This window comes from Nanorana parkeri, unplaced genomic scaffold (assembly GCF_000935625.1).
Source record: "Nanorana parkeri isolate BGI_ZX_2015 unplaced genomic scaffold, ASM93562v1 scaffold220, whole genome shotgun sequence".
NCBI classification, from domain to species: Eukaryota; Metazoa; Chordata; class Amphibia; order Anura; family Dicroglossidae; genus Nanorana; species Nanorana parkeri.
Window position 1 is genome coordinate 424,718 of NW_017306488.1, and position 24,897 is coordinate 449,614.

The 24,897-nt window shown below is 41.6% G+C and overlaps 1 protein-coding gene across 1 annotated transcript in view; it reads right to left on the reverse strand.

Annotated features, from left to right (window-relative positions):
* Positions 1 to 24,897, reverse strand: part of LOC108786643 (forkhead box protein O6-like) — a 73,485-nt gene that overhangs the window by 47,633 nt on the left and 955 nt on the right. The window lies entirely within an intron of this gene.

Here is a 24,897-nt window from a genome sequence, read left to right on the forward strand (position 1 = left end):
TCGAACAGGGCGGGGGGGGATTTTTATATGTGTACACCATATGTGGTAGCATTCTCAGCACAGTCCATACCCAACAAATCGGTGGAGACTTGACATGCCTATCTTTCATGTGAAATTCCAAGTCTGCCACTTAGGAAGGCAGAGAAACCCCCGAAACACATTCAGCAGACAGGACAAGTCATACCTCTGATCAAGGTATTATAGTCATGTCCTGGCCAGGCTTCTGGTTTAATACAATTGATTCATTAAAATGGTATGCTACATTCACCAGATACTGAGGCAGCAACGAACAATACAGTGTGCGTGATGAGTGACATTCATACAAACCCAAGCAGCATCTAATACAGCTGATGGAAGAGGGGTGAATAAAGTCTGCTAACTCTGTTTTAGTTTAAATATTAATATTATGTGGGCGCGGGACACAGCCGCAGACTGCTTGCCACTGACATAACTATATTATGAATGATCTTATCCAGAGTTATTAAATGTAAACTGTTAATGTTTTTCAGATATACATATGAAAGAGATAAGCTTGAAACTGAACTTGGAGCAAGTTAAAAGCACAGTACCACATGCAGATGCAACCACTCTTTGTAATCAAATTGCACAATTTAAAATAGATCCAAACCCTAACCGGATTAACTTTAGCTTGCTAAAGTACTGTGTATCTAGGGTCAGCCTTGTGGGGGGCTAACCAGGAGGGCCTCCTTTCAACAGCAGTACATACCATAATTCCCAATTTTGTATAGCTGTAATCTTGTGTACCTGCTTGTCCACTGAGGCCTGTTTCTGCACGGCTCTCATGGCTTCTGGAAAGTCAGGGGGAACATTGGGGGCCCCTCTTTAATTTCTGCCCAGGGCCTCCTTTTCTATAAAAATGTGTGTATTAAAAATATTTGTAAGCTTATATGAGGTTTTAGTGATTCAGTTTACCTATACTTTAAAAAGCCTTTTTTTAACCAAAATCTGTGTTCCTGTCATTTGAATAAATCTGATCTGTGGGATGGTATTGCTTGCTGTGCCTACATCACAACCTGGTGCTGTAGGATCCATCTGGCAGATGACAGTTCCCATCAAGCCTAGTAAGTTCACTATTGCTGGCTGGGACAAAGGTTTTTTATGAGCAGTGTTTCCAGATAACTGATAATACTGCTATATAACATTATCCCTTGTATACTAATAAGAACTTCATTGCAAGTCTTCAAGACTGGGTCTGTCTGAATAAAATATTAGACTCCCGGCAATCTTTAATAACTTTTTCAAAATGTGTGGCGTGTTTATTTAGCCCTTTAGTGAATGAGTAGGGGTACAAGTACCTGGGTCAGGGTTGTGGGGAAGAGGCTCTTGTCCCCATCGGCATGCCGAGGGCACGTGGCCTAGTATGGCGCAGGGGTCAGGGGGGGTGCTCAATCCTAAACGGCCTGGTATGACTTTTGGGGAGAACCTCATGCACTTTTTTTAAATTTGTAACTTGGTAGGGTCCCTCTTAACATTCCTACTAGACCTAAAGGGTCTGGTATCAATTGGGGGGGGGGACCTCACATTTTTTTTTCTTCTGCGGACTGCAAAAAAAAAAAAAGTAAATTTTGTTTTTCCTTTTGTCTAACACAATAAAATTTCATCCGGGAAAGAAATTTGGATGCATACGAAACTTTTCGGAAATTCGTATTCGTTTACATTCGTTATGTGTAGAGGTTCACCGAGATGAAAATTTCAAAACCGAAAAGAAATCAAAATGAAAAATAAAAATGTTAGGCCAAAACCGGAAAAAAAATGTCTAACTTTTTAAAAAATGTTAAATATTTTATTTTTATTTATTTTTTATAAACGTTTTAATTTCTTTACATTTTATTAAATATTTTTATTTTTTACTTTACGGTTGGTGGCTTTGGGGAAATATTAGGGGTCTAAAACAGACCCCTAATATTTCCCTTTTAAAATCGAAAAAAGAGATTGAAGACACAAATTCCTTAATCTCTTTTTCTGCAGCTCCTGTTATAAATGAACAGGAATCCTCTATACTGAGTGTTCCTGCTCATTTATAACATGCGGATATAGTATGTTTACCATATCCACAATCATGAATGAACAGGGGGTGATGTAGATCCCATTCATTCATAATTGCGGACACAGTAAACATACTCTGTCCTCAGTTATTTACAAACACTCAGAGATCACTGATCGTGTTTGTACTTGCTCTCCTTCCTGACAGCTGTCACAGGAGGCTGAGCAAGCGGTGCGGGGATGAGATCTCGATTTGACAGATGAATCCTCCCTGCACCGCCAGCCGGCCACCCGTGACTGGATTGAGAGCTCTCTCGCACACCGCCGCTCTCCCGACCCATGACAGGATGCTGAGCGGTGCGGCCCACTGCTCACATCGCTTTCCTCCCCACACCACTCGGCCTCCTGTGTCAGTTTCTCTCCTCTCCTTGATTTCTCTCCTCCCTGCTGGGCACTGCTCTTTGCCCTAGCGGGGAGGAGAGAAATCATGGATGCACCGCTATTTCCGCCGATATGTTTCGGCGGCCGATATATGGGTGCATCCCTAGTTATTTCTGTGATTCGGAAATTTGTATGCATCTGAATGTACAAATTTCCAAAAAGTGATCTGAATAACAAATCTTTCCAAAACTAATCACACATGTCTAGCGTGCATATTCACAGGGCTGAGTGAAATTGTGTCAGTGCATTGAAGAAGTACATCCTATGGAGATTTTCAATAAGAAAGTTTACAAACCTCTAGATGGATATGGTTATTAGGTGTAAGATAGAACTTGTGGAAACCCAATATAGAAATACGGATTTATTTTGAGTTTTTGACCACAGATACACTTTAATTCATATATATGTTAGACAGGTAGATATGGAATGATAAAGTATAATTAGCATAGTTGTTGCAGGTTGAAGATTACATTTGGAGAACTTGACTATTTGAAGTGAACCACGCTGTTTTTTGTACATTTTTTTGTAAAATATTTTTTATTTGCGGAGAAAATAAAACATTCACATGTATTGGGTATTTTCTTGCTAAGCAATTGCTCTTTTCCAGTGGAAGCCAGTAGTTGCAAGCCTTCCTTGAGACCAATGAATGTAATATCAGTGTTTGTGACTGTATAGTTTTACTTAATGTTATGAAATATGCAGAAGGACTCTACATTTTATTATCAATTGAAATAAATGTAGGTCATACCAGCTGGGTGTGTGCTGGGAGGGGAGCGGGTAATGTGTTATACGTGCTACAACCGGAGATTGCTTTGGGGCTCTCTGAATCTCACTAACCTGCGCTTAAAAAATGTCATGCCCACAACTGGCAATCATGCAAATGAACTGACATTCAGGAAATGCTTCCATAAAAAAGCTATCACATTGCCTAACACCCTTACAATAGTTACCCCCTCCCTTACAATAGTAAACAACTACTGTTTAAGCACTTTGACTAAACATTTCCAGGTTTATAGGTAGAATACTTATTACATAGATCTGCTGTCCAAAAGGACCTACAATGACCTACTCATCCCAATGATTTCATTACTGCCTGCATCCAGAAGCATTTTAAATCTCTAGAAAGGGCTTAAAGGTCAACATAATCAAAGTTTAATGCACCTTCTGGACTTAAGTAAGTGGAGTGTGCAGGTCTATCATATACAACAATCCTACTCAGGGACCAATTACAACAATGTGGGTTCAGCAACGTCTGTAGAGACCTTTCTTTTTCTACAGGACTAGAAAATAAATATTACTTTTAATAGTTCTGTTGCCCACAATTTCTTCCCCAGTATTTCCACCATTTAACACACTTTCACTAAACTAAATTACATTTTTTTCTGGCATTAGAAACTGTTAAAGCTGTAGACAGGTATAAAACACACAAATTAATGCAACTTTGTAATCAACATTAAATTAATTTATTCACATACAAGTATCTAACGTTGACCTAGTATCAGCCTCTTGCAGTCCCTGTACAGCAAAGCTGGAATGCGAGAAGCAGAGACAGTACAAGGAGACATTCAGTTTATATGGTGACAAGAAGCATGCTAGTAGGAGGAGAGAGAAAAGTAACAGAAATATGAGCTCATCACTGTGCTGCTTCTCTTTTCACTCTCCAGTCACAGGCTGGAGTGGGTCCAGGATGACCTGGGCACAGAGGAAGCATGATGTATAATGCTGGCCAAGAAAAAAAAAGTTTAACTTTACACCTGAAGACATTATCTTAAGTACACTACACAGAAATATGCTACCTGTAACATTACCTAGCATGGAAGAGAAGCTGTACTTAAAATGAGCTACAAATGGACTGAATAAGTACTCATTAGTGGCTGATGGCTGTTTTTCAGCCACTTGATTACCACTGAATTTTAGCTACAATCCCAATCTGGAAATACTGATCCAGTGGTTGATGCAGGGATGTTTCAAATCACTCTGCCAAAAACTGATAGCACACAATATACCTTCCTGATATCACATCATAAGGTAACACCAAACATCCACAAGAGACTCTTGCCAGCACAGCGCGATGGGGGGAACTTATGCCACAGGCACTTCTGCCAAGTATTCCCTTCCCCCCACCGAGTGATGACTCCACCTGCCAACTGAGCTGCATCTGGTGAAATAACATGAGCTAAACACAGAGATGAAAAAAATGTACATTGTTTTTAAAGTATTATATTTTACACAAATAAATACAATGCACAGCGTGGCACTGCAGTCCTTGACACTATTCCTCCCAGGGATACTATGCATTTTTGCACATTTCCTCTAAGTGCTTTGGTTTCTTCCCATACTGTAATTCTATAACCATAATAGGCTAAATAACGTCCTCCCAAACTGGCTCTAGTGTTCTGTGTAGCTACAGTAGGGACATAAGAATTTAAGCTCTTTTATTATTATTTCTATTAGTATACAGGATTTATATTGCACCAACAATTTGCGCAGCGCTTCACAAAATGAAGGGAGACAGTAGAGCTGCAATACAATTTCAATGCAGGAGGGTTAGGATGGACCTGCTCATAAGAGTGTAGAATGTTTAAGGCTGGGTTCACACCTGGGTATATGGAATATGCGCGTTTGCCGCGCGTTTTTACCGCGTTGTTCCTACGCGCTGTAAAACACCCAGGAGGGAACCATGCCAATAGGCAATTATTGGTTTTCACATGTTGAACGTTTTACAGCGCGCAGGAACGCGCTGTAAAACGCCCAGGTGTGAACCAGGCCTTAGTGAATTGCTGTAAGATAGGTCTGCATTATACAAATAAATTAATTAAATAATGTAAGAGACTTATCTGTAGATGGACTCCTGCTCAAAAACGTGCACATACACAAGTATGCAATATATTGCCCAAAGTTCCTGGAAAACGCGCTTTAGCACGTGAACGTACAGGAACGTTTATGCGCAATAGCGCACGTACGCAGAAACGCGCTCGTTAGCGTACAGGTGCATGCTCATTAGCGTGCACACTATCCTATTTAAGCAGACATGAAGCCATGACCAAGTTGCTGAGTGGTCTTCAGCTTGTCCCTGTGTGCCCTGTACTCTGTTCTTGTATCCTGACGTCCTGTGTATGAACCTGGCTTGTGACCATTTGACTTGGCCTCCTCCTCCTGATTCGGCACCTCTGCTCTCTGATCTCCTGTGTATGACCCTGGCTTACCTTTCCTGACCCTGCTCCTGATCTGTGATTGGGCACCTCAAGATTCGGCTCTGTGTATGACCTCTGTTTGAACCGGACTTGCCTCCTGGTCTGCCACTTGGTGGATCGCTCCATCAGCATCCTGAGCAACGACATCCTGCCAGTGCTTCCTGGGCCTCATACCCGTTGCCTGCCCTGGTTTCAAGAGGTCCTGCCGATTCACTAGCTGGTCCAACACACTCAAGTGCCTCCTCAAGAGCCCGCCAGCCACCAGTCTCAGCACCTGTGCTCCGCTCTGTCCTTGCATCCCCTGTCACTACTTCCAGAGGTGAGGGACGAGAGGTGCACGGGCAGCCCCCCTCTCAGCTGAGTCGCCAGTCAGGCACGTGATATATAATATGTATAGATAATTGTTTCAAGTTATTGCATCCAAATCCCTAACAAATGACTTCACTGCAGAGGTCTTTTGATACTTCAGGTGACTGCTTCTGGCCCCCTCATTTTGTTTTTTATCTCGAAGACTGACTCAGTCACTGAACAGGTAGAACCAGAGAAGCTGGATCTGATTTAGTGCCAAAGAAACCAAACCCAGTTACTACGCTTACTGTGAAAGCATTCACGTAGTATTATAAAACAGGAGAGGGAAGTAATCAGGAGAGAATGGGAGGAGTGCCAGTTCACTTCTCCCAGGGATAGTTTGGCACTTAAAAAAGGAAGAATTCAATTACTAAGAATCACATGGTGGAAGACCCAGCCATAATATATTTGGACTTTTAGCCATATCATGCAAGCGCACATCAATTACTAAAGGGACAATAGTAGGTACAATCATCCATATGATGTTGGAGCTTGGGTTCATGTAGTATCAATATTCTGGTCACAAATTACATGTAAAGCACAGACATGTCTATTTCTAGGGATGCTTTATAACATGTCTGAGCAATTAAATATTGGTAGATGATGAAAGATCACATGACCCATTTCATGCTTTTTCCCCTCCTGCAGCTACTGCAAATTGGCAAACTGCAAATATAAGTGAATGTCGGAGAACTTCAAATTCATGGCAATAAAGCATGTTCTTTCCATTCTGCACAACCTGCCTAAAGGTGCCCATACACCTTACGATTATCGTACGATAATCGTATCCGATCGACTTTTCGTACGACAATCGTAACGTGTGAATAGAGTGCCCGACCGATAGTACTGTACAATCGTACGACTTTTGACGGTCAAGCATGTTTGAAAACTTTGGTTGATCGTACGATGTTCGCATGGTTGGTGGCGTTTCCGTCCGTCAAAAGTAGTACGATTAACACTGCGCATGCGCAAACGAAAATAATTGCGGTCAATTAGCGCAAGTCGTCCAGGTGTTTTTTTCTAACTACCGCTGATTGAACCTTGCGATAATCGGGGCAGGATTGGGCCGTCGTACGATTTTCGATCATCGGACGAAAAGTTTAGTCCGATAATCGTAAGGTGTATGGGCACCTTTAGACTAAACAAAGGATAATGAAGCTATTGCTCATACAAACTAGACACAAGATAGTAGCTCTCATTATAGTATACAAAATTACAGATAATTCCTGACTAGTCTGTCTTTCCTCTTAATTTACTTTTCCAACCCATGAGACATTCACTTTTATTTCCTTACCAGTACAAGAAAACTAGTTATTGGGTGTTATAGGCAAAGCACAACTGTTCTTGGAGATGTTAACTGTGAATTTATCACTAAAGATTTAGAAATGCAGTGCATCAAATGCATTTAAACAGCTGCATAGTTGTTGACCATAATGGTACAGATACCTTCAAGAGTTATGTGAACAGCTTATCACGCACTAAATTGCTCTACAAATGCAAAAGTGTGAACAGAGCCCCAGTCTGCTGTTAACACGAGCCTAGAGATATAAAATGAACACACAGATTAACATAAAATGCACATACAATGCAAAGGCACATTGTAGGTAATTAGCAACCTGTATGCATAAAGTATACCAAAAAAAAAAAAAAAGAAGAACTTCTCATCTCATCACAGCAAAATGCTCTGCAATTTTGTGATTGTGCTCATCATAAATTAGCACCTTGAAAGAAAAAAATTAATGTAACATATAGTTAAGGAAGATCATCCATCTTTCCATACCTACTGACTTTAAATAGCAGCTAGCGCACAGCCTAATCAGGCAAAACACTAAATTATTTTCAGCTCAGGAGGTCTTAATAATTCTTGGCCTCTGTATGGAAATACAACTTTGTATAAAAGGAGGGCCGCATTACTATTTAGAAGAACATGGAAGCAATCAGTTTTGCTGCGTGTCACCTCCGTAGACCAGGTGTGGGCAATACAATGTGGCACTTTCACAGTCATTACATTTACATGAAGAACATTTTTGGAGCCCACCTCTGAGTGGGGGCTGTCACAGAAACAAAAATTCAGTTTCGCCGATTACACAGCACACTAGGAAATGGGAATGAAATCTCCAACAAAACATTCTGTTGTAAACTAAACAAAAACTAGGAGCCGCAGTGCTTCCTTATCAATATGTTGTGATGGCATGGTATCAGAATGGAATTGATGGGCCACAAAGCATTATTAGATGGGGCCTGCAGTTTGGTTGCCAATAGACCAGCTATTTTCATCAACCTGCACTATTAAATAGTCTGTGCAGAAATATTATTGATGTCCAGAGGCCAATGGAATCCAACTCCTGTCTCTTATTTGTATGTATGAGTGTTGGTGACCCCATCGAAAGCTGCACTTCAGCATTCATGTGAAATCCATCTACCATTTGACAAGACTCAGTCAAACCATTTTTCGTTCCTAAGAATACATATTCACTCACTGTTTTAATGCCACAAAGTTATAACCTTAAAATAAGAGTACAATTAAAAAATATAGAACAGTATAAACCCGCTTAAAGGAGAACTATGGGGTAAGTGTTTTTCCCCATAGTTCTTCTCAGGGTCACGGGAGGACATAAACTAACCTCCTCCCGTGACCCAAAGCTCGGTATACCGCGAGCTACAGCTCGCGGTATACTGAGACCGCCGCAGCCGGGACGGATCCCGACATTACTGTCGAGATCCACCCAGCTGCGTGAGTGACAGCTGGCTCTGTCTATCTAAAGGCAGAGCCAGCTGTATCCGCCCCCTTCCCGTTCGTTCCACCAGTCAGCGCTGGAGGATCGGACAGGGGAGGGGGGGGGGGAGTCGGCTCGAACTATGAGGTTGAGTGAAAATCCCTCACCTCATAGTTCTCCTTTAAGTGTATGTATGATAAAATATAGAGAAGCATTTACAAGCATTTCTCCAAGAAAGATTTACTATATGTTAGGTTACTTTATGTGTAGAGTACTGAAACAACTAATCAACAGTGTTGCTTTGTGAAGACTAATGGACATGAATGAAAGTAGGTGGAGTTAAAGGCAAACTGGTGGATCAGTGTATGATGGACAGGCGGTTTTATGCAGGAGTTTGTTCTGAAATGTGTCAGTTTTTTGTGGCTGAATATTTGTGTATCAGTCAATAATAGTACAGTAAAAGTGATTGACAAGTCACAAAATTCATGTAAAACGTATCTCCATTTATGCCAAACTACAGCTCTTTAATATGGATGTTCTGGCACACACACGTCAGAGCCAGGACACATTTTAATTGATTTCCTGCTATGGTACCTTTTTAGATGGATACAAGATCGGAGATTGAACGGGTCAGATTACACCGACAAACCTAAACCTTTGTCAGAATTGCTTTATCTTCTTTACATTATGTTTACCAGCCCAGCACTATGGCTCCACTTCTCCTTCATCTGTCAATCTACAACATATTGTGCCAGAATTCTATGTATTGTCAGAAACTAAGATGTAGAGCACGGTTAAAGCTACCATGAATGCAGCATTTAAAGCACACTGGAGAGGGTATGGGAGAAGGGGCATCATGAGGAAATAGAGGGATGGGATACCCAACCCAAGGATCAAGGCTTGTGAGATTGTTTCTCCATTGCTTTGAAAGGCTTACAATGGTTTTGCTTCCAAAGGCTTTCAATGGTTCAGACATGCAACGATGTCATATGAAAATCACAATGAAAATAGTACAATGGGGGCCCAAATAATAGAAAAGACACAAAGAATTCAAGGTATTTCCGAAGCTGAATACATTTATTCAATAATCTCATGACTGTTTTAAAAATGGTGGCATGTATTGCAAATTTAAAAGAGAACTATGAGGTGAGTGATTTTCACTCAACCTCATAGTTCAAGCCGACCTGTGACAACGAAACGTCGGCTCAATAGATCGGGAAGTGAGCGAACACATACAGTCGCTCGCTCACTTCTCGATCATGTCCCTGTAGAGAGCCGTGACTATCACTCACGGCTCCCTGCAGGGTTTTTCCCCCCTCCCTTCTCCTCCAGGGTGCGGGTACAGCTGGTCCTGCCTCTAGATAGGCAGAGCCAGCCGTCACTCACGCAGCTGGGTGGATCTCAACAGTAATGTCGGGATCCGTCCCGGCTCCGGCGGTCTCAGTATACCGGGAGCTGTAGCTCGCAATATACTGAGATTTGGGTCACGGGAGGACGCTAGTATATGTCCTCCTGTGACCCTTAGGAGAACTATGGGGAAAAACACTTACCCCATAGTTCTCCATTAAGTTTTCCTGTAATTAGGGTAACTAACCGCCCTCATATTTTTTGCATTCTTTCATTCTAGAAGTTGGGTAACTTAAAGTAGCATTGTACTATCCATTATCCTAAACCTTAACCTCTGTTTTGGTGCTGACTTTTAGGAACTTGGACAGCTGCCAAAAAGCAGGAACACCTCACAGATAACAATGTGAACATCCACAGACCAATCGTAAGCTAATTTGCTACGGAGACATAGTATATTAGCTTACAAACTCATGATGAGAGACGAGGAAGGCATATGGGGCAGAAACAACCATCTCAGTTGCAAGCCTGCAAATATAAAAGAATGCCTGGGGTTTACTCATCTTTTACCTTTTGACATTTCATAGCGTCATTTGCTCTGCAAGTATACATTTTAAAATGGTAGGTTCAGCACATTTTCATTGCAAACATAGCAACATTCGGCAAATATTCCTTTTTTTACTCTAAATAAAAATAATGATGATACAGTATGGCAGGTTCAGTTATAATCTATAACTTCAGACTTCTTCCAATACAAATGCAGTACGTTACTAGACAAAAAGCACTGTATTCTTACGGGGCTCGTGCACACCTGCGGGTTCGTACACGCGTACAAAAATTCAGAACGTGGCAAAAAGTACAAGTGCGATTTTATGGACAATTTTTGCACATTATGACTGTGGTTGTAGCCACAAACGCGCAGAAAAACGTGCGTCTATTAAAAATTGCACGTTACTGTGCGCGTATACGACCACGCGTTTTTCCGCGTGAAACAACCTGCTGAACTCATGCAACACTATGTCTGAATGGAGCCTTAAGGTGTCCATACACTGCTCGATTCTCGTACGAGAATCGGGCGAAATCCCGCGATCGTACGAGAATCGAGCAGTGTGAACTAAGACGTGCGACCGTTTCAACTGTACGGTCGCACGTCTTTTGTCGAGCCAACATGCTTGAAAACCAGCCGAGAATCGTACGATTCTCGGCGGGTTTCAAGCCTGCTCGCCCGATAGCTGCGGAACGGGCCGGTGTGCGCACGCGCACACTGCCCATTCTGCATTGCAGTCATCGGAAGCCCGCCCCTCAGCGGGGCGGGCTTTCGATGATCGCAAGTACGATCTGCCCGTCCAAGGTACGGGCTTTCAAGAAGCATACGACCATCGCAAGACAAAAGTCTTGCGATGGTCGTAAGGTGTATGGGCACCTTTAGACTGACATGAAAACTGCTGTAAAAAGGGCAGTACAGTGGTGTAGTAGTTAGCACTTTTGCCTTGCAGCATTGGGGGTCCCCGGTTCAATTCCCAGTCAGGACACTATCTACAAGGAGTTTGCATGTTCTCCCTGTAAATGTGTAGGTTTCCTCGAGGAAATTCAGTATCGTCCCACACTCCAAAGACATGCTGGTAGGTAAATTGGTCCTGTATATATGCATGTGAGATTGGGACCTTAGGTTGTAAGCTCCTTAAGTCAGGGACTGATGGGAATGTACAGCATATAAAGAACAGTGTAAATTGTAAACACTAAAAAAAAAAAAGGCCTGCTATAAAAATAAAATGTGCACAGCCTGAGATATGGGAAAAGAAAATTAAAATGTATCATCAATCAGCTTACGATGCAAGGATTGAGTTCATAGTTATAACTGCACACATCTTTCAGTCTTGCATTCTATTCTACACCAAGTTCTTCCATCCAATTTTCTATGCCTCCTATGAATAACCTTTTGTTTTAGTATAAGCCCAGAGGATTCTGGGTTCTCTCCATGGGTGAACCATTTTATTTCAATTACACAGCTAGCCTCTTCTAAATGGCACATGTCACCTCTCTGGCCAAGCCCTGACACCAATTATTATATCATTATAAACAGAATTAATTTAGGGGAACCTGACAGTTTTCCTTTATAAAGAACATACAATGAAATGAACATGTTTCAAACTGGTTCACACTGTCATTTAGCTATACAGCAATACTTTCACACCACCGTAGTGAAGAGATGGAAAGAAGAGAATGTCTGTTAAAAAAAAAAAAAATGCTAAATATTTATTTTTCTACAGCAATTAAATGTAGTAAAATAGCTCAGCACATAAACTTCTGTTATAAAAGTGACATCAATTTTACCCTACAAAGGTTTAGGAAAGGGTCATTTTTCTGATGTAATGGAGAATTTTAAAGGTTTTTTGTTTTTTTTTGGTAATGACTGCTTATGGTCTTTTTAGAAATGGGCAATTATACAGCTATGTCTCAGTTTGAAAAGGAAATTATTCAGCTATCAGACATTTTATAAGCTCACCCCTTCTCACAAAGAATGCAGACCTTTTCCTGTGTTCTTTCTTATTACTGTTGCTGAGAAGTCATTTACTTTTGTGAACCCAAAAAGAGCTGTGTGAACAATACTAAGTAGCTACAGCGCTATACTCGACTGTACAATGCTTAAATTCTAAACAGATAAAAACTGTAAAAGTATATGTAAATTCCTGCAATAAATGTATTTTATTTTATTCCTTTCTGACTGTTTAATAATGAATGGATTTTGTTATATCTGGCCAATATGGGCAAAAAATATCTGTGGATCCTGTCAGAAATCCAGAGCTTGTAACGCCTGTGTATTCTGCCTCTGCTGATTGTTGTCAGTTCTATTGTCCCTAGAGTTCTCTGTGGACCCCAGAACACCCCCTCCTATGTCATGGAGACGAGGAAAGGGGCAAGTGTAGGTGACAACACTGCATCTCCATAGATACAATACAGTGAGTGAGCATTGGTACCCTACGAAATGAATGCAGCCACCAAATCTAAGGACTGGAAAGCTGCAATAATTCTCAAACATATTATTCCTAGATTGCTATAGGATACTGATTCGTACATATAGCTGTGCCGTGTTATAATTGGTATTTCTATACACCCATCTGTCATGTAAAGGCGTGATTGTCACTAATTCTCCTTGGCTAGGATCTGCCTTTCATAAGCTGGCTAAGGAATATTAAGCAGTACTAAATCCCTGCAAGACTGATCTACTTATGAGTGACAAACTCCTGTGCACTTAGTCACCCTACCAAGGAAAAAGGCATCTTCCGAACATAAAATGTTCTGCAATAATGACTCAATGGTCAAACTATGCCTTATAAAAGTATACACAGAATTACAAATTATATTCACAGCAATTAACGTTTGTTGTTAATTATTCATATCTAAACCACTAGGTAAATATATCTCCTCTCTTGTTTCCATGTCCTGTGATGGACTACAATCTTAATACAACTTAGTAAACTAAACGTGACATTGTAGTCCATCACGGAAGTGAGCTTGGGGTGGTGACCACTTTACAACACACACAGGGGCCTTGGGGAATAAAAGTAGCCACCCTTCAGAAAGAAAGACAATGTCAGCACCAATTCAGAGATGATTTGAGGATCTACAGCTGAGTGATATACAAATTAAAAACATTTTTTGTTAATAGTTAAGGTACTTGAATGTATGTTTAAGGTTTTAAAGCAGGAGTTCTTTAATGGGTGTATCAGCATCAAATGGTGAAGGTATGGGACTGGATCTTATAAGAATTAAGAAACAATTAAAACTGGATTCTCTGCATTATTGAACCTGAAATTAGGGTTGAGAAATCAAGTTGATGTGTCACAAGATATGCGAGTAACATTGTCAGAACCTGTACCTCCATTGCATGTTTTGATTGCACAAAAACAACAGCAAAAATCTTACTTGTTGTAGCAAGCTTGTGTATTTGTGGTTTGCTGTTTTTTTTCTATGAATTCTTATTATTTCCTTTCAGCTGTTCCATTCCTAACAATCTACTGTATATGTAAAGTCAAACAACGCTATTTATATATTTTGAAATGAAGCTGGATACCTAATAGGACTGCTGAAATTGATGATTTTCAGTCTGATGAAGAGGGTATTTGGACATGCTGGATTAGCTATTAGGCGTCTGTTATCATTAAAAGGTTAAGAACCACTGTAAAAGTAAACACATAGTGAGATAATATGGAGGCTGACCTCCATATGATAATGCTAATTGTCTGGCTGTCATGTTGATCCAGAAGCTAAGGCGTAGCCCTTGATTAAGTACACATACAGTATTCTGACTTCTAGTATTTCCAAAAGAAGGTCAGCAATGGCAGCCCCCCTATTTCCCTTGGTACAAGCTTCCTTCATTACTTACACATTGTTGTGTACATTCATGCTACCTAGACACTTGTAGATCTCAGTCAGCATTAACCCTCAAATCTTGCTTATCAATATTAATGTGATTGCATAGTGCAAAGAGGTGACCATTCAGAGATAGCAGAGTTCACATCCTAATTATATGTTCAGTAGGGTTGCACCGATACCATTGTTTTGGTATCAAGTACCGATATATTTTTTCCGGTACTCGGCGATGCCAAATATCGATACCGGATGTCCCATTAAAAGTCCCACCGAGTGACGAGGGGGCATGGAGCCGGCTTCCCGGCCAATCAGGAAGCTGGGGGCCAAGTCATTTCCCGGCCTCCTGATTGGCCGGGAAGCCAGCTCCATGCTCCCCGGTGATGAGTGAGCATGGAGCTAGCTAGTGTGGAATGAGTCGCCACCCAGCTTCCTGATACCAGAAGTTGTGGTATTGGGATAGGCATTGGGAGCATTTGCACGAGTACGAGCATTCGCCCAAATATTCGGTATTGGCATCAATACCGATATTAGTATCAGTACATTCTTCATTTTTAGTAAATCAAATTAGTCTCCTAGACTTGTAACCAGACAGCTATCAAATATGTATGATTTGCTTTATATACAAAGGCTGGAGAAATCCCAGAGGTCAGCCAAGGCACCTAATAATACAACTTGTGCCTAATTTTTACCGCTGTCTATGGAATCACTTGATTGAAGGCTCATGAAAAATAACTGCTCTCTCCTACAGTGAAGTGCTGGCTTTTGTATTTCACAATCATTTCTGCATTCCAATAAAAAATATTAGGTCAGCTGATTGATACCACTTTGATTATGCCAATGTACATCCACAAACAATATCTAGTATTCCTTACTCTATATGCAACAGCTGGCTGTGCATAGTGGAATATGAACATTTAGAACCAATTGCTCAGACCACTGAATGATTCCCTCTCCACATGCTTCTATTGTTTAATGTACAGCATGTCAGGTAATCCTTCTATTGCTAGACAGCGACTGGGCTCACTGGGTTAAGCACTGCCCATTCAAGCATCATGATGTATACTTTCCCATAACCTAGTATCTTGGAGTACACACAAAAAGCACAATAACCTTGGCTAGTATTAAATGATACCTATTACAATGTGCATCATAGGTTACTGGCTTGTAAGCAGTATTTGGGTTGTCCTTCTAAAGAAATTATAATTTGCTATAGTGTGTGGGTGGCTCTGTAGAGACAGTTCATGAAACACACAAGACCAATCCTTATCAGGTGGTAACAGATCACTATTATAAATGACCCATTAGCAAACAGAAGAGATGGTAGGATCAAATACACACCTGACCTGATGTGAACTGCAGATGAAGAAAAAAAAAAGCAGACATAAAATGAAATCCCCCCCCCCCCCCCTAAAAAAAAAAAAAAAGAATACCCTATCTGTTGTATATGGTGGAAACCTTTAGTGATAAAAAGTTTAACGGAAAATGTTAGCTCTCGGAGAGGGAAGTAATAAGCATTCCGTGGATTAAAATCCCTCTAGGCAGTAATAAAAACAACTGTGGACTTGTGATATAAATACCAAATCCAGGAATAGTCCAGCATGTAAATCCAAGAACCTGCCATACACAAGGGGATGCGGTAGGCGTACTGGTTGAACACCTGGGAAAAAGCCAAGATGTGTGAATGTGTCAAGCGCTTCACAATGTGTAAAATCCTCAAACACACATTTAATAAGTGACAGGACAATGCACAGCTGCAATCGTTCTTTGACACTAAAGTGCACCATGGTTAAAGCTGCAGCAACGGAAAGGTCGGCTGCCCGCAACCACCATTCCAATGCTTTTTAACTTGAAGAATCATGAAGATGATTGTTCTGTCAAATATTGGTCAGCCTATAGCTTGCAACTAGACTATTATCTGAATAAATACGATTGAGGGGTATTCAAAAAAGAAATAAAAATACACTGATGATGAAGGGCAAAACACTTGCCAACAATTATACCAAGCTAACTGCATCTGTTATAGAACAACTCCGAGCAGAATAAAACGTAACCCTTGCAGCTGAGCTACCCCCTCACAGTAGGGGTTAAAGTGACATTAAAGGCAAAACAATTTTTCCCTCCCCCCCAATGTAAATGTTAACACTTACCTTAAATGATGTCTCTTTTTCCAATCTTCCTCTTCTTTCCCCATGTTTTCATCTGTCCCTCCAGCGGTGTGACGTCACTGCGATCCAGCGCTGACTGCTCTGTCTCTCCGGTCCAGCGGTGTCTGCAGGCGGGTGCACGCGTCCATAGACTTACCTTGCGTCTCTGCTCGTCTCCCGGCCGAGAATCGGAACTGCGCATGCGCCCGCCCCAAGATCCTTTGAGGCCGTACGAGCAGTTCCTGATTCTCGGCGCGGGATCGAGCGGCGATAACGAGGTAAGTTTAAAAGGACTTTAAGCATTTTTTTTTACACTTCTTGTCTATATCTACTGCATGCTAGCAGTAGATATAGGCAAAAAAACGGAGGGTTTAGAACCCCTTTAAGTGCTTGTTTATGTCTAGGGTCTAAATCAAAGAAGTTATACTCAACTGAACGTCGGTCCTGCCTGGCTGCTAGACTGAACCCTGTAGTCTGTCTCCCCCTCCCCTCCATCGATGGTATGTCCCTCTGCATGCTCATCTCAAATAAACTGTATTAGACTTGATGACTCAAGTCCTTAGACCCCTGAAGTGGAGAAGGGGCTGTAGGGACTGGTCTAGCATCCAGGCAAGACCAAGGTTTGGGTGAGTATATCTTTGCCATTTTAGACCCTAGACCAAAATGAGCACTTAACCCTTGCAGTGGTGGTGGTGGTGTGGGGGGGGGGAGGGTAGCCCCACCACAAGGGTTAAGTTTTATTCTTCCCACAGTCCTCCTTCTTTAACTGCCCCTGCCTTACGTCATTTTCTGGTGTCATACTCAACAAAAACAACTGCATCTCAGCAATCAGTCAGATCCGTCTGAGCTTTCTCAAGTCCCACAGACAAGTGGAAAATAAGTAAGCAATGACCATATATTAAATTGCTGCACCGTTAATCAACTTTAACATTTAAAAAGCTACTAATAACTTCAAATGAATCTGTCACTGAAATGTCACATGTCAATTACACAGCATCTAAAGGTGTAACCTTGGCAGCACCCCAAGGTTTTTCTAGCCCCCCTTTCCTGATTAGAAAGAGGCTTAGCAGATTTTGCACTCTATGCAATGAATGGGTCACACAACACAGCTTAGTCAGGTAGGTGAGAAAACACTGCTGTACCTGGTCCCAGAATAAGAACAGGAAATTGGAATGTCCAAGTGTTCTGTGGAACAGATTTGAACAGAATATGAGAGATCAAACCTTTCCTGAGCATGGCTCTGGTATAATATCCAGCATACCAAGTAATGTGTATTAAGCATGTAAAATTTTACTTTGGTTTAGACAAAGGGAATAATAAAATAGCTAACTTGGGAAAAGGTGTAGAATAGCAAGTATATGTGCACTAAGTGATTAAATTAAGTCTATCCACAATTTGTATAAGAAAACCTTTTATCTCTGTTTTTATGAATGACCAGTTAGCTGCCTGAATTGCCCATCTTATCTAGGCGCACAGTTTCAGCCACTTCAATAACCTCTGTAATGATCAAACTCTTCAGTAGAATACTCTCTATCCCTGAGATCCTTTCCATTTACAGAAATGTCTGTATTAAAACATAAACTGCAATGAACAGCAATATCCTCTTGTAATAATATTAAATATGAGTCAATTCAGAAAAGATGTCTATAGTTACATGAAAGAGGAACTAATCTGATAATGTGTTGCATTATGTGCTAATACATGGAAGTGCAATCTCTTCTTTCTTACCAATTCCCCTATAATTTGCTCAAAATCATGAGAGGACCAGTCTGGAGAAGTGCTGAGAATTTATAGACATAGTTAAGCAGAGTCTAGAACAGATAGAAGAGCAGTCCCTCCTATACATACAACCTGAAAGAATGTCTATACTTCTAAAACTGGGAATCATTCATGAATAATGGAGCAAAAGTAGAGCTGTTCCCACAGCAACTAGATTCTTTGTTTCCTTCCTGCACAGAATGCAACTTGAAACCTGATTAGTTGATAGGTAAAACTGATTTACTTTTTACTACAGGTATTTATAAGGCGCCGACAATTTTATGTAGTGCTTTACATAGAGCACATTCACATCAGTCCCTGCCCTCAAGGAGCTTACAATCTGAGCCCTCGTTCACACCTGAGCGTTTTGTAGCGCGTTCTACGCTCGACGAACACTCTACAAAACGCTCAAAAAAATAAATCCCATTGTATTCAATGGTCTCGTTCCCACCTTGGCGTATTTCCGCCCGTCCCTAACGCGCTACAAAACCGCCCACGCCTGAAAAGGTACAGGTACTACTTTGGGCCATTTTGTTGCGCGTTTCCATTGGGATACAGCCAAGTAGCCTTCAGAAATGCGCGACGGTCGCGCAACTTTTTTACAGCGAGTCGCGGTAAAAAAAAACACGCGACCGTCGCGCATATGCAATATGCCCAGGTGTGAACAAGGGCTTACTTCTTTGGGGCGTTTTGGTCGGGCGGTTCCATTGGGATACAGCACTCCTGACTGGGGACCAGCCAGAAGTACTAACTACTGCGCCACTGTGCTGCCCTATTTACAGCAGTTTCATGTCAGTCTAAAGCTGAACCTGGTAGTGCGGGCAGGGCCACCCTTGCTTAGAATTTTGGAAGATCCACAAAAAAAATGAACTAAATTCTAACAGTATATAACCACTGCAAACTAAAATGATGTGTCTAAAGCTTGCAATACACTGCTCTGGTTTATTTTTGTTCAACCTGTGGGCTGAACAAAATAGAACAGATCAATGCTACAAGCGTGTTGCTCGAGGAATCCCGCTCATTTTCTTTTGCATTCTGACAGCTGCCACCGGCAACTGTCCGATTACCCGAACAGAGACAGAAGCTCATTGGCTGCCTGCTCTGTTTGTACAAAGATTTTCCATCAGCTCCTTCGATCAGCTGATTGAGGGATTCCGGTCAAAAGGGTGCCAACAGCTGCACCCACTATGCGAATTTCAGTCGGTTCTTCAAGAACCAGATGAAATTCGCAGTGTATTGCCACCTTAAGAAAGCAAAGTTGGGTCCTACAATGTATGTGTGTGTGGCACCAAATGGATAAAAGCTGAACTAATTAATATCTAAGAGAAAATTTAAAAAATCATAATATAATAGCAACAATTATCCTGTATCAGGGCTGGACAAATCCTAGGTGCCAGCAAGCTAATACTCCATAACATTTACTAACTTTTGAGATTTTCTCTAGTTGTTGTCAATGGATCTAGCTCTTAAATAAATCCTGCCGACTCGTGGATTGGACTGACTGGCTCCTGAGTTTCAAATCAATTGACCCCCCCCCCCTGTACTAAATAGAATACTAATACTGTAAAACCCACTAATGGTTTTTCTGTGCAAACTTACTATTGACAGTTGTAACAGACAGTAGTCATTGATTTTGTATTGGTATGAAAGAGTTCTATCATTTGCAGGAGGTGAAAATGGAACAGAATACCAGTCAGACTAAACAGATCAGTTGTGTGATCTTGACATAGAAATAGCTGATAGAATTCAGAATTGTCTTCTGAAATATTGTGTACCTGTCTAAAGAATAAAAGCTGAGAGAAAATTACTCTCTGTAAAAATTAAAGTGACACTAAACTCTAAACACTAAGTAGCCACCGCTCCAAGTTCACTCCCATGATAGAGTACAATCTTAATACAAACTAGTAAATTAAAAATAAGTTTGTAGTCCATCACAGGAGTGGTCTTGGAGCTGTGGCTACTTTACAACACACACAGGGACCATGGGGAATAAAGGTAGCCACCCTCCAGAAGGAAGGACAGTGTCAGCACCAATTCTGAGATGATTTGAGGATCTACAGCCGAGTGATACACAACTAAGATATGCTTTTGTTAATAGTTAAGATACTTGAACGCATTTCTAAGATTTTACTCCTGTGTTTAGTTGCCACTTTAATAGTTACTTTGTATGTAGGTTCAGATTTTCTCGAGTTGATGTTTGACTACTATGCACAGATTCCACATCTCACTGCTCCAATTACTGGCTGGCAGAAACTTACAGGGTTATTCACAAAAGGGTGAAGAGTTTGGAGAAGGCAGGAGAAGTGAAAAATCTAGGCCAACATAACTGAACTGGAAAGTGAGCTGAATTGGAGAATTTTTCCAAATCAGTTACTTTGGCCTAAATTGGTCACTTCTCCTGTCTTCTGCAAACTCTTCACCCTTTTGGGAATAGACCTGTTACAATGGATATACTGCAAGTGTCAATATTTCACTCATCTCATGAATAAAAATGAAAATAAAATCCCTTTATGGGTTAATCCTGTATGGCAAAATAAATAATTATAGGATACATGAAAGTTTTACATGGACAAGTATAGAAGAGGTGTAAAGTGAAAACAAAAATGTAGTGAAAAGTTCAGAAGAGACGAGTAGAGCAATAGAAAATAGGTTAGAGGAGGAATTAATTGTGCCAAAGCTTCTATCTGCACATACAGAACAGTGACGTTGTTTTTTGGCTTGTTACTAAGTACTCCAAACATTTTAAAATATTGTTCTGGAAGATGTATTATTTGGTAAACAATGTTAGTTTTGATATACTTATTTGACTTTTATTATGGTTTAAAGAAGAACTCCAGGAAATGTAACAATTAAAGTGACACTAAACTCTGTAATTCATGCTGACACTGTCCTTCCTTCTGGAGGGTGGCTACTTTTGCTCCCCATAGGCCCTGTTTGTTTTGTAAAGTAGTCACCACCCAAAGCTCACTCCTGTGATGGCTAACTTGTATTGAAATTATAGTCTAAACGTGAGATTGTAATCCATCACAGGAGCAAGCTTGGAGCAGTTTACAACACACACAGAGACCATGAGGAACACAAATATGAGATTATAGTCTACCACGGGAGCCAGCTACCCCTGCACTGAAAGTGTTAACTGCCTGTTCTGGTCTAGGTGATAAAATAAAGAAAATATGCTAACCTGATCCTTGGTCCTGAGGCGGTAACGGCTCACTTCTCTCCCCCTCCACTCCGGCGGTGGAATGTCCCTCGGCATCCGCATGTCTAATGCAGCTGCATGATGTCACGGGTCCTTACACTACCAGAGACCGATGGGAGAAGAGGCTGCGGGGACCAGTCTAGCAGCCAAGCAGGACCGAGGATCAGGTGAGTATATTATCTTTATTTTAGCCCCTACCCCCTGCATTGCAAAAGTTCATGTTTTCATTTCCTGGCGTTGTCCTTTAAAGCCCACCAGTTAACTATTATATGAAATTCAGACCGCGCACGCACTTGTTGCATGTGATTTCTCGCAATATCTATATATACATTTGTACTTATAGAAAGGGTTATGTGCATCTCGAATTGGATTAATTAGCTACTTAAAAATGATGCTGCCTATACTTTCAGGCAGCAGAATGCAACTTGTGTTTAGGGCAGCTGGGACAAGAATGAACTATTTTACATCAATTATCCTGTATAAACACACATATGCTGTCATATACTTCTATACAGTATTAAAGCCAAGTACCATTAGTATGGGGATTTCTCCTGCCCAGAGGGATCCCACCCCACCACACTCCTTGGTTTTTGTTTTATATCCTTCCTTCAGCACACACACATCATTTTGTAGTATGTATTCCAGCACTGAGGCTTCTTGCACCAATTTATCTTCACACTCTCATTGGGTATATTGCCATCTCCCTTTCTGTTCCCTTCCCCCAGCTCTACTTTGAAGAATGACACATACTGTTTCCAGCCATCAGTAGTGGAGGCTCCCTGTACACAATGAACTTTACACTCTCATGGTTCATGTACCACCTCTCTCTTTCTCCCCGGTGTTGTACTCTGCACGCACGCGCGCGCACACACACACACACACACACACCTTAGCAATGTTACATTCAGACATGGTGTGTTTTATTCTCTCCCCCATCATTGTTCTCTCTGGAGTACACAGACTCTGGCTGAGAAGGTTGTGCTCCACCCGCACTGGTAGAACATGGAGTACACACACTCAGGCCAGCACTCCACTAGAACCATATCCCAAGCAGATACAAGAAACTGAGAGGGCATTGGGGGGAATTGATCAAAACTGGACCAGAGAGAATTTGGACAGGTTGCCCAGGGCAACCAATCAGCTTCTCTTTTTAGTTTGTTCAGTTAAGATTTCAAAACGAAAGAGAGAAGCTGATTGCCAGTCATGGACAGCAGGTCCAGATTCTGTCCACTCCAGTTTTGATGAATTCTGCCCTGTGTTTTTATGGCAATCTAAATTATTTATTACCTACCATAAGTATTATAAGTCTTGACCTCTTACTCTGAACTCCGGGGAAAAATAATCTTAACCCTGGTAGTGTGGCTAATCCCGCACTGCAACGGTCAGGTGCTCATTTTCGTTAGCATGCATGCTAACCTCTATGTGCCCAGGTCATGTGCGTTAACCACCCAGTTTTAAGCGTATGCGTGTTAACCCCTCAGCCCTCACTACTCTGCCCAAAGTCATTAGTGCATGTACCTTAACTCCTCAGCACCCAGCAAATGTGCATTAGTTTACCAACTGCCAAGAAGTGTGCATTAACCCCTCAGTGCCAGTTCCATGGACATGTGCATTAACCCTTCAATGCCCAGGCCTTGTTGCATACACATTAACCCCTTAGTACCCATTATGTAGTGCATACACACTAACCCCTCTGCACCCAGTCCCTAGAGCATATACATTAACCCCACAGCTCTTGGTCCCCAATATATTTTCTGCTTTTAGTACTCATCGCATTTTCCATAACTACGTAGTGCCCAGTCCCCAGCACATGTGAATTAACCCCTAAACATCCAATTCTCAGAGCATCCGTATCAACTCCTTAGTGCCCCATGCACAGTATCACCCTCAGCACTCAGCCTGCAGTGCATGCACAATACCTCTTAGCACCTAGTCCCCAGCACGTTTATATTATCCCCTCAGCACCCATTCCCCAGGCCATATGTGTTATCTACTCTGCAGTCTAGCCGTCAGCATACATGCTTTAACCTCAGTGCCCAGTCCCTAGCAGATGTGTTTACCCCTCATATGATTTAACTGTTCATTGCCGAGTTTATAAGCACTAACTCCTAAATGTCATGACTTTAGAGCATGTGCCTGAACTCCCAGTGTGTGTGTGCGCGCATTACCCCTCAGCACCCATTCTTTATTGCATGGCATTAACCTCCATTAACGCCGCACTGCATGCGCATTAACCTCTCAGAACCTAGTGCCATGAAAAACTTCTCAGTGACCCGCCCGACTTCATACCGGGTAACTCTTCAGCGCTCAGTGACCAGGTCCTATGTAATAATCCCTCAGCGTCCAGTCCCCAGTGCATGTGACTTTATTCCTCAGTGCAGTGCCCACACCACATGCACATTGACTCCTTAATGTCCTTAGTCTAGCTTATGTGCGTAAAATCATAAACATCCAGTTCCCAGGTCAAGTGTGCCAACCCCTTGGTGCCCAATACCCAACATGTGTGTGTAAACCTCTCAGTGCCCATTTCTTAGCTGCTGTGCATTAAGCCCCCAACACCCAGTCCCCAGGTAACAAGTATGAGCTCCTCATTGTACAGTTACCATTGCACATATTTTAAACCACACAGTCCCCAGACCATGTAAGTTAATCTCTCACTACCAAGTCTCCTAATCATGTGCATTAACTCCTCAGCATTCAGTCCCCAGCTCATATGAATTAATCTCCTCTGTATAAACCCCTTATCACCAGGGACATGTACAATAGCACCTCTTTACCCAGTTCCCAGTGTGCACTATTCCATCAGCGCCCCTTGTGGGTTAACCCCTCAGCAACCAGCACATAAGCATTAGCCCCTTAGTGTCAACCCCAACTAGCATGTGCATTAACCCCTTTGCACCCAGTCTAATTCCCAGCCCATATGCCTTAACTCCTCTGTGTTCAGTCCTTAACATGTGTGCCTTAACACCTCAATGACCACTCCCAAGTCCCATGTTAATTAAATCCTTAGTGCCCCATTCTCAGTGCATGGTGCATTAACCCCACAGCACCCCATTAGAGTGGGGTGCTGCACCACGTGAGTGTTAACCTTTTAGTGCCAAGATCCCAGAATTTGTGCATTAACCCCCCAGTGCCCAATCCACAAGGCATGTTCATTAACTTAGCACAACCCCATTGCATGTACGTAGAGTGGAGTATAAGGATATTCCATGTCCATGTGTCAGAAATTTCCTAGCCCCTATATACACAGAATACAAATGAAATGTTATATATGAAACATTACCCAAAATTGCAACAATCAGTGACATGCACCCTCTCCAAAGATTACCCCGTTCATGAAGGGAAATACATTTGCAAATATATATATATATATA